Source organism: Phocoena phocoena, chromosome X (genome assembly GCF_963924675.1).
Source record: "Phocoena phocoena chromosome X, mPhoPho1.1, whole genome shotgun sequence".
Taxonomy (NCBI): domain Eukaryota; kingdom Metazoa; phylum Chordata; class Mammalia; order Artiodactyla; family Phocoenidae; genus Phocoena; species Phocoena phocoena.
Window position 1 is genome coordinate 31,397,450 of NC_089240.1, and position 14,766 is coordinate 31,412,215.

The 14,766-nt window shown below is 43.2% G+C and overlaps 1 non-coding gene and 1 pseudogene across 1 annotated transcript; one reads left to right on the plus strand and one right to left on the minus strand.

Annotated features, from left to right (window-relative positions):
• Positions 1–2,296: 2,296 nt before the first annotated feature.
• Positions 2,297–2,369, minus strand: TRNAR-CCU (transfer RNA arginine (anticodon CCU)). The gene has a single exon. It is a non-coding gene; the product is annotated as a tRNA-Arg (tRNA).
• A 3,092-nt stretch (positions 2,370–5,461) lies between these two features.
• LOC136142811 (large ribosomal subunit protein uL4 pseudogene) lies at positions 5,462–6,784 on the plus strand (annotated as a pseudogene).
• Positions 6,785–14,766: the final 7,982 nt, after the last annotated feature.

Here is a 14,766-nt window from a genome sequence, read left to right on the forward strand (position 1 = left end):
CCATGAGAGGAAAGGTTGGAAAATCATATTAAGTTGTGTTCTTTGTCTGTCCCCTGAGTTGTCTAGGCACAAATGCTCCTGGTGAATGTAAGGTTCTTGTCCCATCACAGAAAGAATTCAGAAACGAGACAGGGAGGTCAAGAAAGTAAAGTGAGGATTTATTTAAGCAAGAATACACTCTCAGAAGGAGAGTGGGCAGACAGGTGAGTAGCTGCCCCGGGTTTCTTTGGCAAGCCGGGTATGTGGGGCATATAAATGAAGGGATGGAAAATGTCAAATACCAAGTATTAGATATATGTGTAACTTCCAGGTCTCAACAAAAGTATTGATCTGAGGATCTGATTTCTGAAGCTGAGTGAAATAGAGTTCATAGTATTAACATTTGATACTTTCACTTATAATCTGTCTTCTCCCTCAGCATGTAAAACTGTAGGAATTTTGACAAATTCATTAAGAATAGATAAGTTATTTTTTACATTGTGTCCATAAATAATATTCAAGCATTTTATTGTTTTTTCATCTCAAATCTGTTGTTTTGTTGTTGTTGTTAATCTCAAGACAGGCACATGTACATTGAATGTGCCGTACTAATTAATCATGATGCCCTAAGTAAAAGTTCATTTCCTGTTTCAATCAATATTTCAGTTTTCATGTTTAACAGATGAAGTAAAATTAGAAGAAAAAAGGCTATTAGTTATAAAATTTTAAATATTGACAGAACGCTGAATCTCAATTAGCAGAAAGACACGATTTATAAATCTGAAGTAGTCTGCTTTGTACAGATCAAACAACATTTCAAGGAAAATTGATTTGTCATGATTATTTATTCATTTTTATCTGATGATGCTTATAAGGTTATAGAGCTATAAATACATATAATTCCTTTTCAAAGAGATGAAGAAAATTACATATTTCTCTTAAGAGTGAAGAATGCTAATTTCAGTGAGTTTATACCAAGACAACTTAAGTCCTCAGCAGTTTGGAAGGGGTTTTGACATTCACAGTGATTTCTTTCCATTGTAGTGTTTTGCATTTTGTAACTTCCCAAATAACAAATGATTTCTCCCAAATTGACGTCCTTTAAAACTGATTTTGTTAATGAATGAACATGATTTTGAATCAAGCATCTATATCTGTATCTATATATCCCTAATATGTATGACATAAGAAAGAAGCTGATGTGTGTGTGTATGTGTATGAATACCTCTGTGTGTGAGCATGGCATGCCCGTGCTTATAATGTGGCTACATTGGCGTATTTGTACTGTAATAAAAGCACAGATATAAAATTAAAACTTCAGATTACCCAAATGACTTCCATGGAGGGAAAACTTGGAGGACTTCTGTATTTTTAGACTGATCATGTCTAAAATCTTTGGGTGTCATCTTCAGGTGTCAGCCTTACTGCCCCAGAACCATGTTAATGACAGGCTAAAATCAGCTATGTCTCTTAGCCACATGTTGCAAAGCAACGTCTTGTTTCAGAGAATTTCTTAGAGAGGGTTGAGAAGTATAAGTGTTCATTATTCAGGAGGAAATCAGAAGATCACAACACATATCTCAGTAACAATCAAATGCCCACTTCCGATTCTGTCATTATCTAATCAGACAGTCTGCTCACATGAGAATTTTGACACTTTCCTCACACATTTGGCCACTACTCAACCCTCCCAGTGTCATCCTCTCTGTTTCCCATTCTTGCACCTGCCTACCTAAAATTCTTTATAAATCTATATGAGAATCCAGTAACATAATGAATTTACTTGTTTTTTACCGTACACATCCATGGTAGAAAATAATATTTAGACAAGATAATGGCTACAAAAGTCAATCATGATAATGTCACAGTAATTTTATTAAGATTTTAAAATCCACCCCTCCTTGAGCTATAAACATTAGAACTCTGCCTGGAACATCATCACTTCTGCCTAAATGCCAGCGTTAGCGTTATATTTATAATGGATTTGCTCTACAGGACACTCAAGATAAATTGATGAACGCTCCTGTCAAAGAAGAGAAAAGTCTTCTTTTCTGCGTAAACCTCCAACTCTTAATCCAAACAAAAACACAGACAGGCTCAGGGACTGCTTTAACTTAAATCACAAGTCTCCGTGACAAAAGGAAATATAAGTTGCTATGTGTATAGGGAAAGACTCCTTCATGAAAAGCACAAATGTAATCCTAAAAAGCTGACTTTAAAATAACACTCAATGCAAGTTCTTTTATTTATTTATTTGGCTGCACCAGGTCTTAGTTGTGGCATGTGGACTCTCTTAGCTGCGGCACACGGGATCTAGTTCCCTGACCAGGGATCGAACCCAGGCCCCCTGCATTAGGAGCGCAGAGTCTTAACCACTGGACCACAAGGGAAGTCCCTCAGTGCAAGTTCTTTCAACTTCTTTTATAAAACTGGAGACTTATTTCCACAGGAAGAGTAGCAGAGTAAGAATATCAGAGACACAAAAGCCAAGAATTGTGCACATGTAGGTATGTACTCATCTATGTGTCTGTACACACACACACACCACATCTTTATCCATTCATCTGCAGACAGATACTTGGGTCACTTGCATATTTGCCTGTTGTGAATAATGATGTGATGAACAAGGGAATGCAGACATCTCTTCAAGATGGTGATTCCATTTCTTTACATATGTGCCCAGAAGTTGAATTGCTGGATCATATGTTAGTTCTATTGTTATTTTTTTCTCATGAATCTTCATACTGTTTTCCATAGTGGCTGCACCAAAGTATATTTCCACCAACAGTACACAAGCATTCCTTTTTCTCCACATCTTTGCCAACACTTTTATGCCTTGTCTTTTTGATGTTAGCCATTCTAACAGGTGTGAGGTGATACCTGGTTGTGATTTTGATTTGTATTTCCCTGATAATTAGTGATGTCCCACACCTTTTCATGTACCTGTTGGCCATGTGTATGTCTTCAGGCCTATTCAGGTCCTCTGCCCATTTTTTAATTGGAGTGTTTGTTCATTTGCTTTTGAGTTGTATGAGGTGATTTGTTGTTAAGCTGGGTGGTGGAGAAGATACAGCTATGGGAGAGGTGAGTGGGAGCCACATTCTCAGATGGTGTAACTCAGCATTCAGAGATAAAAACCTGGAGGGAGAATTTCTAGCCGTTACTTTGAGATCATGAAGAAAGGCAAGAATGGAAGGTGTCCTGTGCTTTTGTCCCAGCACAGTTGAACACATTGCAACCTAAATGATTTATGCACATTATCTCCAAGGAGTGTTTGAGAAATAAGTATGATAGTCCCTTGAGATGATATGTGCAGAACACACTGGGCTGGCACTGTATATGTAGGGCTTAGAGGGCCAGAGTCCACTACATTCATAGAACATTTTAATCAGGTTATCTTGAATGTATGTTGGCAAATCTAATCTGGGGCTAGATTTTTGGTAAGGGTGAAATGAATGAAAATGGTGGTTTGCATGGCATGCAGGGAAGGAGTTAGTCCTTGACACAAATTCTAGGATCATTGAGTTTCATCCAGTTGGGATGACACCTCCACACCTAAATTATATAATAGACTATTTGAGGGGAAATTTTTATTTGATTTTTACTTGCCAAGTAACCATTTTTATCTGATTCGATATTTCATGTCCTACAGCGATTCATGTACTCTGATACATCCTTGATTAATTTTTTAATTAAAAAAATAGGTAAAGGTGGTTCCGTTTGTGGTCAAAATAACCAGAGTAATAATTCCCATTCATAAAGATTTAAGATATACCAAGCACTGTGCCAGGCGTTTTACATACATTACACGCATTCCAACAGACTTTTGACATATTATTAGACCAACTGCAGAGATGAGGACACTGAGGTTCATAGAGCTTGGGATGTGCCTGAATTAACAGAATAGTTTGTGACTATACTGGGACTAAACCCCTGATCTGAACTGGTCTAGAGCCCACACTGTTCCACTCCTGCCAGCCAGAGGTAAACCTTCTGCCTTTTATCAATAATTCATTTCTCTTCCCACTATTGTTGTAGTTTTTTTTTATGATAGGGTCGAAAGTAAGTTTATTATATGAGATGAATTGTGTCGAAGTATAGCAGTAGAGGGTTGACGCTCGCTCAGGTAAAATAGTGACGTTTGTTTTGTTGTGGTAGTTTTTATTTAAGTATTACCTATGTTTATATTTTAAGACTTGTTTTTTTAACATTTTAGAAATGTTAAAGTAGTAACATATGTTTTTATTGATTATACAAGTAATAATGGGCTTTTTTGAAAACAGGCCATGTTTTGTCCTTGAGCGCAAAAGCAACACAAGGACATTGCCTTGTGTTCCCACCATTCTGATTATACTGAAGTAGTACAAGGACATTTTGTTGCGCTCCCACCATTCTGATTATACTGAGGACATCTCATGGATCAGTGCCCAAAGCACTCAATGCTTATTCGTAGGCCCCCGGTTTGCCGGGGGGGTGCTCAAAGCATTCAGGACTGTTTGCAGTTCTGGCTTATTCGCCAACCCCCAGTTTGCTTGGGGGGGGGCTCATGGGTCACGTCTCCTTTCCGTGTCCTCAGTTATTTCACTACACACTATTCCATAATGTGTCCCAGGTGATAAAAAGAAGGACTCTATCACCAAAGTACTTTATGCAGGCTTAAAATAGGAAGATGAAAATGAGAATAAAGTATAATTTAATGGTATGTATAGTTTTTGTCCCCATCACGTCATTGGACTAGCCCTTGCTGCTGACATATGAGAAAAAGCAGTTTGCCACTTTCAGGCCAAAGAATATGGGAGTCAGTATGCCACCTCTATGCTTTCTCTTTCGTTCAGCAACATCCCGGAGAGTTTGTGTTGTGATGGTGGAACTAGAAGGTGGAACAGCCTGGATCCATGGGTCACCTGATAGTAGTGTGGCCAGGACAATGTACATCAGGTTTCATCTTCACAAAAATAAATGTCTTTGTGTTAAGCCATTCAAAATTCAGGTTTTGTGTGTTGTATCATGCAGCAATCATTCTATCTTATTAACACACTCTATCTTATTAGCTACTTTCTTTGTTTGGCCTATTTTAATATCTTAATAAGAAAGCTACTGATGCATATATTTTTGTGGCAAAAGAGTTTTAACAATATACATAAATCAAAGTTCTCTGCTTTGCAGTATTTCTCCAAAATTCATGCCCTCACTGAGAGGTTACCACAAATGAGAGTCTAGTGTGTATAATTTAAAAGATGACTCTAGGGCTTCCCTGGTGGCGATGTGGTTGAGAGTCCGCCTGCCGATGCAGGGGACACGGGTTTGTGCCCCGGTCCGGGAAGATACCACATGCCGCGGAGCGGCTGGGCCCGTGAGTCATGGCCGCTGAGCCTGTGCGTCCGGAGCCTGTGCTCCGCAACGGGAGAGGCCACGACAGTGAGAGGCCCGCGTACCGCAAAAAAAAAAAAAGATGACTCTAGCTTTTCCTGTGGGAGCCGCTGGGTTGAGAGGAGCGTGGCCTTCTCTCCCCGCCATGGCGTGTGCTCGTCCACTGATATCAGTGTACTCTGAAAAGGGGGAGTCATCTGGCAAAAATGTCACTTTGCCTGCTGTATTCAAGGCTCCCATTCGACCAGATATTGTGAACTTTGTTCACACCAACTTGTGCAAAAACAACAGACAGCTCTATGCTGTCAGTGAATTAGCAGGTCATCAAACCAGTGCTGAGTCTTGGGGTACTGGCAGAGCTATGGCTTGAATTCCCAGGGTTCGAGGTGGTGGCACTCACCATTCTGGCCAGGGTGCTTTTGGAATTATGTGTCGTGGGGGCTGCATGTTTGCACCAACCAAGACCTGGCGACGTTGGCACCGCAGAGTGAATACAACGCAGAAGCGATATGCCATCTGCTCTGCGTTGGCTGCCTCGGCTTTACCAGCGCCGGCCATGTCTAAAGGTCATCGTATAGAGGAAGTTCCTGAACTTCCTTTGGTGGTTGAAGATAAAGTTGAAGGCTACAAGAAGACCGAGGAGGCTGTTTTGCTCCTGAAGAAACTTAAGGCTTGGAATGATATCAAAAAGGTCTACGCCTCGCAGCGAATGAGAGCTGGCAAAGGCAAAATGAGAAACCGTCGCCGTATCAAGTGCAGGGGACCCTGCATCATTTATAATGAGGACAGTGGTATCATCAAGGCCTTCAGAAACATCCCTGGAATTACTCTGCTTAATGTAAGCAAACTGAACATTTTGAAACTTGCTCCTGGTGGGCATGTGGGACGTTTCTGCATTTGGGCTGAAAGTGCTTTCCGCAAGTTAGATGAGTTGTATGGCACTTGGCGTAAAGCTGCCTCCCTCAAGAGTAACTACAACCTCCCCATGCACAAGATGCTCAATACAGACCTTAGCAGAATCTTGAAAAACCCAGAGATCCAAAGAGCCCTCCGAGCACCACGCAAGAAGATTCATCGCAGAGTCTTGAAGAAGAATCCACTGAAAAACCTGAGAATCATGTTGAAGCTAAACCCATATGCAAAGACCACGCGCCAGAACACCATTCTTCGCCAGGCCAAGAACCACAAAATCCGGATGGATAGGGCAGCAGCAGCACTAGAAGCCAAATCAGATGAGAAGGGGGTTCCAGGCAAGGAGCCTGTGGTGGGAAAGAAGGGAAAGAAGGCTGTTTGCCTTAAGAAGCTGAAGAAGCCAAAGAAGGCTTTGGTGGAAAAAAAGGCTGCAGTGACCAAGAAACCAGCAGCTGAAAAGAAGCCTGCTAAAAAGAAGCCCACAGAAAAGAAACCCACCACAGAGGAAAAGGCTGCTGCATAAACTTAAATTTGTTTATTCGGTGAAGGTCAAATCATTTTGGACAGCTAATTTTGAATAAAGACCTGATCAAAGAGGCAGTGAGAAACATAAAAAAAAAAAAAAGATGAGTCTAGGATTTCCAATATAGAGATGTAGTATAGAAATACGTTCTATATTTAATTTAATGGATAAAAGTAACATGTTTTTCTTCTTGCCCTTGCCACTTAATAAAATGAATGTGGATCTTTCCATGATAACACATATAGATAACCTCACTTATCTAACTATACCCAAAGCAAGTATGTGTCATAATGAGTTTAACTGTTCTCTTACTAATTAGAAACTAAGTTGTTTCCCATTTGTTAATATGATTTACAGAACTGAAGTCAACATTTTGGAAATGCATTATAGGGCCCATGTGCATGCTTTCTCAAAGGAAAGATACTGCAAAATGTAAATTGGGTTAAAGTGGAGAAGATTGTATATTTTTATAGATATAGCCCAAATTTATTTCCAACATTTTTCTTCTAGTTCTGTCTCACAAATTAATGTATTTTTTTTTAAACATCTTTATTGGGATATAATTGCTTTACAATGGTGTGTTAGTTTCTGCTTTATAACAAAGTGAATCAGCTATACATATACATATGCTCCCATGTGTCTTCCCTCTTGCGTCTCCCTCCCTCCCAAATTAATGTATTTTAATACCCTACACATTTACGGACACTTTAATTTACCAATCCTTTAAATTATAGTCAAACTTAAGAGTGAGAAAATATTGTCTCACTAATATTTTGTATTTCCCTGTTTTCTAATTAAGTTTAGCCGATAATTATATTACAACCTCACTCATATTAAGCTGAATTTATACAGTGATTTCCCGAGTAACAGGATATTTCTTGGAATGCTTTAAAATTCTGCTATGCCAACATGGTATTTCTCCTTCATGTGAGAGGCAAGGATTCGATCAGAATGACCAAGTGTCAAGGAATAGGGCCAGACAGGAAAATCTTAGCTAGTGAGGATCCAAGAGGACAGCATTATCCAGGGTCCATGAGAGTCACATACAAAGCAAGTCCAGGGACCCCAGTGTAGGACAGCTGTCAGGATTCTGAATCCAGAGCTCAGCATTATGTGGAGAAAGCACAGGAAGTAGAGAAGATGGGGAATTTGGGGGCAGGGGGGTGGGGAGGGTCCAGGACAAATTACATGAATACGTTTGGGAAATATCATCATTGCCAGCTGAGCAGTAGGGACATCTCAGTGTGGTGAGTCTACTGAATGAAAGGAATAGAGACATGAAAGACAGCCACCTTACCTTAGAATACCCCCTACATACTGGGAGTCCAGTGCACCCCTCTTGGTGTTCCAGGGCTTGTGGCTGTCGTGTGTATGTGTGTGTGTGTGTATGTGTGTAATAATAGCACTTAACATGAAATCTACTGTCTTAAAACATTTTAAAGTGTACATTATTTTTTGATTATAGGTACAATGTTGTACAGCAGATCCTAGATCTTATCATCTTGCTTAACTGAAACTTTATGTTTGTTGATTGGTAACTCATTTCCCCTTCCCCTCAGCCCCTTGCAACCACCATTCCAGTCTTTAATTATGTGAATTTGACTATTTTAAATAACTCATACAAGTGGAATCATGCAGTATTTCTTTCTGTAACTGGTTTACTTCACTTAGCATAATATCCATGATGCTCATCCATATTGTTGCATTTGGCAGAATTTTCTTCTTTTTTTAAGGTTGAATAGTATTCTATTGTATGTCTATACCACATATGTTACTGACCCTTTAGAGTCGGGCCCCAACAAGGGTCCTTCTGCCTAGTGTCCTTCAAGTCAATACGAGGCGGAGTTCGGTTCAGAAGCAAAGGAAAGCTTTATTCTTTAATCAAAGAGTGGAGAGGTGTGTGCTTGTGCTCTAGAGCACCTGCTCTCCCTGACAGGCCAGGCCAGGGGCGGGGCTGCTTTATTGGGATCAGCGGGGAGGGGGCGGAGTTCGCACGGGAGGCGCAGACGTGTTGCTCATGCTCCAGATCCTAGCGTGGGCGCGGCGTCTCTGCACACAGCCCGCTGAGCTGAGGTGTCCGGTGCAGCCATCTTGAACTAAGAATCTAGTCTGAAGTGCCAGGTACAAGACCTCTGCACGTAGCACCATATGAGCAAGAGAAAGAAGACGAAGCACAGAGGAAAAGAAACAACAAAAAAAGGTTAGACTTCATTGTATTACCCAGATTCTATTTCCCAGGAATTGTTAATAACTTTGCTGGTGACAATTCCCTCCTCTGCCTTTTGGCCGGCTTCTCATTCTCGAGGGGCGCTGAGGGGCGCTGGTCTGTCTTCTGTGACTGTTTTCTGCTGATTTGGGAGGTCGTCATAACCCCAGGGAGAGGAGCAGAGCTTCCCACAGCTGCCTTTAGTTATTTTTGATTTTCCCCAGGCCTTGGCCCAGTTTGCGTTCCTGAGCGACTACCCTTGGACATTTTATAGATTCTAACCTTTTGGAGACAAAAGACGCAAGACAATTTGATACATAGCCCAAGTGTCAGCAAGAGAACAATGGTTATTAAGGGGCCCAGGAAAAGTAGAAACCGGCGACCCAGGGGAGGCCTTGTTTTACCCGGCTCCACATTTGTTCGGCCGGATGAGGCTGGCTGCCTTCTGTTTGGCAAGTTGCTGTTTCCGGTAGCCTGTCTGCACTTTCTTCAGTCAGGCCACTTGCACTGAAGTAAAAGCAACATGACGTATTAGCCAGCACACAGACCCTTCCCTGGTCAGCTAAGAGATTTTCAAATCTCTACTGCTCAGCAAGGCATATAGGGTTACTTATCGTTTGCCGTTTTTCAGAAAAGGAGTTTTAGGTTGGAGAAAGGTTCAGCAGAGGAGTCAGAAGGGTCCATTGTCTTGGGTTGTTTACTCTCAAGTGATGTACCCATGGAGTAATCCCCTGCAACAGAGTTGCGAGTCTCCATGGACTGTTAGTCCAGATTCCCTCGTTGCCGACCAGTTGACATTGGAGGGCAATAGGCAGTAAATGGGCTTGCGGCCAGGCCTTTTTATTCTGACTTTTTCTCCTCTGTATCTCAGTTTTTAAACAGCCAGTGGGCAACCTTAACAAGGCAAGAGGTAGTGGTATCTGGTTCTGTTTCTTTTCCATTGTCTCCGTGGTCCCAGGTGGGTTTGTTATCTGGGACCACTTAATTCCCTGGTCTGAAAATAACATAAACTACGTTGTTTGTGTTCTCTCTGTTTGCTTCCTCTCTGGCTTTTAAAAAGACCTTGGCCTTTTCTTCCCCCATTAAGAGTACATTGAGGGGGCTCTACAGGTCAGCGCAGGTGGGGTCATGGGTCTGAAAGCTTCCCATAATCAGATTCAGGAACTCCTCTGGATCTTCCATCAACCCCTTACTGTGACTTTGCCAGTGTTTATACAGATCAAAAGTGGTAAATGGGACATATACCTGGATGAGTTGTTCTTCTTCATCGGGACCTGACTCAAAGAGAGTACTTTTCTTGGTGGGTTGTTGGGCCTTGGCTGGTAATTAGTAGCCCCATAGACAGGCCAACTTTACCCATCTCTCAGCTGGTATTGGAGGCAGGCTGTATTACGTAGGAAGATTAAATGTTTTCAGTTAGGGGCTGATACCTGAAAAACTTCCAGTTCTGCAGGATACACCCTAATGGGCTACCCTTCAACATGGCAGATGTTTGGTTCCCCATACCTTAGGTGTTCTGTTTTGGATTTGTTACCGGTTACCGAGGGGGCGGTTGGAGTGATTTGTTGGCACACAAATGCCCCAAGGTTTGACCCAAATAAATTTCTGGTTTGGGAAATTTGGAACCAGCAACCAAACCATTAATGGATTCCTTAAGAGACCCAAATAGGCATGGGATCTGATACAGTTGGGGGTTCCCTTTGAATTCATAATGGCCTGTGCTTGAAATACTCAGTCCTTCCTCAGTCAGAATGTCCCACAGGAGGTTGGACAGGAGTGCCTCCAGGCCAGAACAGCTTAGCCATGTTGGCTCCTGACCACCTTAGTCCCTTAGGGAGTGGCACAGCTGTCTGAGACGGGGCTCTTCTCTTTCCTCCTTTTGGCTGAAGAGGAGGAGTTTTCAGGCTTCTTGCCGGGTGAGAGCTAAAAGCATGAGGGATTCCCACAGGGTACTCACCAGATCACTGGAGTAGCTGGTATTCTGTGCTGATACCGGAAGGAGAGCCCGTGGAGCCTCAGTTGGTAAAGAATCACCCAAGTTTCGCCTCCTAAGCAGAGTGGGGAGGAGAGGTCGGGCAGTGGGTTTTTCCTATTCTTGCCAGCAGCTCACAGGGCTTCCCAGTAATGATCTTGTGAGTGGCTCACAGGGCTCCCCATCCCAGTTCAGACAAACTAGCACTGACCAGAAGAGGTCAAGACCCCGGTCGCATACCTACCTTGGGACCCGTTTGCATTTGGGCGTCTTCGATGCCTTTTTCTGAACTCAGATCCAGCGTCCTCATTCTGTTTTGTCAGTTGGTCCTTATTACCTGGGCCTTGTTCTGGTCTCACCTCTTGGCTCACGGGGCTGCCCACTTTCCCTTATCAAACTGAATGTGACTATGGAGAATGCTACTGTTGACCCCTGGAGGTGGGCGAGGAGGGCAAAAAGCCTTGGTACAGTCACTACTGCCTTGTACAGGGGTCAAGAGGTCAGCACTACCGGTGAGACAGCGGGCAAGAGTGCCGTGGTTCCCTCTAGTCCACAGATACTCACCGTCCCCAGGCGTCCGGTACCAAGGGAAGGCCAGCCAGAGGCAGCAGGAAGATACTCATTATTGAGTTTCAGTCTCTGATCCCCAAGGATGCCAGAGTATGATCCCCTCAAGGGGTCACAGTCTGGATTACTCTGGGAGCTACGCTGTGTGCACACCACATCCGGCTATTGGGTGGCTGGGCAGAGTTGTTCTGAATTCGGCCAAAGGCTACCGCCATTTTATCCCATCAGAGTGTAGTCAAAGATCACACAGTCATTCATCCTCACGTGAACCTCCCAAAGCCTCTGCCTTCCTCCCACTGGAGCTGGGATGAGCCCAGAGCCTAGTGGATAGGTGGAGGCAAAAAGGCCGTGGTCCATCCCATCTGGATCACCAAAACTTGTTACTGACCCTTTCGAGTCAGGCCCCGATAAGGGTCCTCCTGCCTGATGTCACTTGCTCCAATAGAAGGAGAACAAGTTTGGTTCAGAAACAAAGGAAAGCTTTATTCTTTGATTAAAGAATGGAGAGGTTCCCTCTCACTCCAGATTACACACTGTCCCCAAAAGGCCATCAGTAGGGCTGCTTTATAGGGTTCTCATCTGTGGAGGGAGGGGCAGAGTCCTTGAGGGTCAGGTGCAGCTGTTCTCCTCATGGCACTTCAGACTGAAGCACTGGGTGCAGCATCTCTGCACACGGTATGCTACTGCCATCTTGAATTGATGTGTCCTGCTCAGTACTTTTGCACACAGCATGCCAGTTGGGGTATCAGGCATGAAGGTTCTGTACTAGGAGCCTTAATCCGACATGTTAGGAGCAAGGCCTCTGCACATAGCCCTCTACTGGCAAGTGAAACTAGACTAAGCACAAAAGAAGTTAAACTTTATCTTATCACCTAGATTCCATCTTATTTTTCTCAGGGACCCCAGTGGGCATTGCTGGTGACACATATTTATCCATTCATCTACCCATGGATGTTTCAGTTGTTGCTGGGGATTGTCTTATTGCCTGCTGGAGATGGGTATTTCTTCTCATGTGGACAGTGGCCCTCCTCCCCTGATGCTGGGGCTACGTAATAGTTGATATTGGTGAGTGATGACAGGGAAGACAGGCCAGGAGTCCCATGAGTAGTGGAAGTGGGTGTGCAGGTTCAAGTATGTCTTGTTTTTCCACTTGGAAATTAGAAGGGGGGATACATGGGTGCTAATTACCTCAGTAACTCAACAGATGAAAGACTGGATGTGGAAGACATGTCTTCTGAATCAATCCAGATGGTGTCTTCAGCTCAGACTCCTTTCCATGGTTTCTGAGAGCTTGGCACACTACAGAGTAGGTGTTCTGTGGCTTTGATTGCTGGCCTACATTGGCACCAGTTACTGCCTGGAGTAGGAAGTTGGCTCAAGGTATAGACTTTGCAGGTTGGATGCAGAACCCATGAAGATGGCACATGTTCTTCTTAAATTGACTGGGGTAACAAGGATGTGTGTAGTGAAATGCAGAAAGCATAATATATCATCCTGTTGTGCACACTCCCACCTCTAAGATGAAGAGTTTAGGGCCTGGGAATGAGATGTCCATTATGACATTCAGTGTGATAGTTTCACATGGGAATTCTCAAGTTAGATGAGCAGCTGTGTTGCAGGAGAGGGAAATGTCACATCCTGGGACCTGTGGGAGTCCTTAGGACAGACAGCCAAGTGAGGCTCCTTGGCTTCGTGCAGAAAAGAATTCAAGAGCAAGCCAAAGAAAAGCGAAAGCAAGTTTATTTGATAAAATAGAGGGATACACACTCCATAGGCAGAATGCAGACCTTAGAAGGTGAGAGCAGACCTTAGAAGGTGAGAGCAGCCCCAGGGTGTGGGGGTCATCTCAGAAAGTGAGAGCGGCCCTGGGGTATGGGATCATTGGTTTTTATGGGCTGAGTAATTTCATACGCTAATGAGTGGGAGGAATAGTCTTGCTATTTCAGGGAAGGGTGGGGATTTCCCAGGAATTGGGCCACTGCCAACTTTTTGGCCTTTTATGTTTCATTTCAGAACTGTCATGGCAAAAGGGGGAGTAATTTTGAACATTACAATGAAGGTATAATGAGCTATATCTCAATGGCAGGACTCTTCTCAAAGCCACCCTGGTTTCAGTTGGTTCCAGCCAGTTGGTCCTAGGTTTTTATCGCATCCCAACAGCTGCGCCCCTTCTTCATTTACGTAACATTTGTGTCCTGCCCCCTTCCCTCCTATCTCAGCTGTAGCACTTTGAGTTTTTTCAGTGGAGGCAGAGGTAAGCCTCTACATTTTGAATCAGGGAATGTGACCCTTTAGTACTTTGATTGACTGATTGATTCATTCAGCAAACACTGATTATATGCTGAGAGTGAAACATAGACAATGCGATCAGCAGGTGTAGAAAAAGGAACTTAACTACTTTCACAGTTTCACAAGAACACTGGCAACTTCCGAAAAAAAAGTGTGTTATCAAAATTTCTACCTTCATTTTCTTGGGGATTTGGGCATCTTAGGCTGCTCACTTGTACATATCAATTAAAAAGGGGACAAGGCTACCCCAGCAGGTTTTTTTCCTTTCAGTTAATTAACTAATTATTTTTCTCTGGTGTTCATTAAGAGACCAAGTAATTTTAAGCCTCAGACATTTATTTGCAACATTATTTAGGTTGCTAATTTCTATTTTCAGGAAGTTTTGGTAATCATACTAAACCCAACATGAACTACTGCTGTTGGATAGTCCATAACCACTCCTAAGACCTTAAGGAAGCCACTCTGACTGATTGTGTCTGTGACACAAAGGTATTGTGCTCACCTCTCTTCAAACTGTTCCATCAGGTTTTTTGGGGTTTTTTGTTTGTTTTTTTTTTCGGTACGCGGGCCTCTCACCACTGTGGCCTCTCCCGTTGCGGAGCACAGGCTCCGGACGCGCAGGCTCAGCGGCCATGGCTCACGGGCTCAGCGGCCATGGCTCACGGGCCCAGCCGCTCCGCGGCATGTGGGATCTTCCCAGACTAGGGCACAAACCCGTGTCCCCTGCATCAGCAGGCGGACTCTCAACCACTGCACCACCAGGGAAGCCCCTGTTCCGTCAGTTTTAATAGCTATTACTTGAGGTTTCTTTTTAATCTGTTTAAGGGGTTTGAAAGTGTTGGTAAGAATGACATTCTGTGATTTAGGCACTACCATCTCATGATATTGGTTCACAGAGGTAAACTGTGCCAAAGAATCTCAGCAATTCCATATTAGTGATTTTCGTAA